Source organism: Phoca vitulina, unplaced genomic scaffold, assembly GCF_004348235.1.
Source record: "Phoca vitulina isolate PV1807 unplaced genomic scaffold, GSC_HSeal_1.0 scaffold92, whole genome shotgun sequence".
Taxonomy (NCBI): Eukaryota; Metazoa; Chordata; class Mammalia; order Carnivora; family Phocidae; genus Phoca; species Phoca vitulina.
In genome coordinates, this window is record NW_022589795.1 from 318169 (window position 1) to 319181 (window position 1013).

A 1013-nucleotide genomic window follows, 5' to 3' on the forward strand; every position below is an offset into this window, starting at 1 on the left:
CGCCCTGAGTCATCGTGCGTGGCTGTTCTGGGAGGCAGGCGTGGGCCCGCCGGCCAGCATCTCCATTATCCATCAAGGCAGGAACTGCCCGCTGGCTCGGGGTCAACGCTTCTTTCTTCACATCTTAGGCGCCTGCCACCACCCGACGTAGCCAGACCCCATGACAGCAGGGGCCCTGGGCAAGGGTGCGAGGACATACCTAGCAAGGAGGTCCAGAGCACCAGCTTTTGGAGCCAGACAGGTCTGAGTCCAAAGCCAAGTTCTTCCACTCATTTGGGGAAAGTTGCTTCCCCTCGCTGACTCTCGATTTCCTCACTGTACGTTGGGATTCATCTTTTCTTGAGTACTTACTACATTCCAGGCATTGTCCTGAGGACTTGGGATAAAGCGGTGAGCAAGCCAGACATTGGCCCCTACCTTCTTGGACACTTACGGGATAAAACAGACCCTCAAGAATAAATGTATAACTCAAAACAAGGGTGAGGGCTATTGGTGGGGAAATGGGGAGCACATAAGGAAGGTGTGGCCCCATCTGAGAGATCAGGCCCCCCCTGAGAAAGAGACACTTCAGTGAAGGGTGAGTAGGAGCGAGCCAGGAGAGGAGCATCCTCGGGAAAGCATAGACAGCATGTGCAAATGGCCTGAGGTGGGAAGGAGCATCAAGACTGCAAAGGCAGAAGACCAATGTGGCTAAAGGGTTGATGGTGAGGCTTAAAAGAGCTAATGTAAAGCTACTTGTGTGGGTCCAGCACCTAGTGAGACATTTTCCTGTCGGTGGCATTGTGCCTCCCCCCTAACTTCCCCTGGAACCCTGTGGACAACTTGGGTTCTCAGCCATCTCTCTTGTTATCAGTCTGCCCCTCTGGTCTATTGAGCCCCTAGTAAGATCAAGAACCTATGCTCAGTGGGGGCAGGGGAGGAGGGCACACAAAGGTTGGAGGACCATAATTTCTTCCATCAAGGAACCTCCAGGGCTCCAGACAAGACCCCCATTGCTTTGCCTGCCCTGTTGT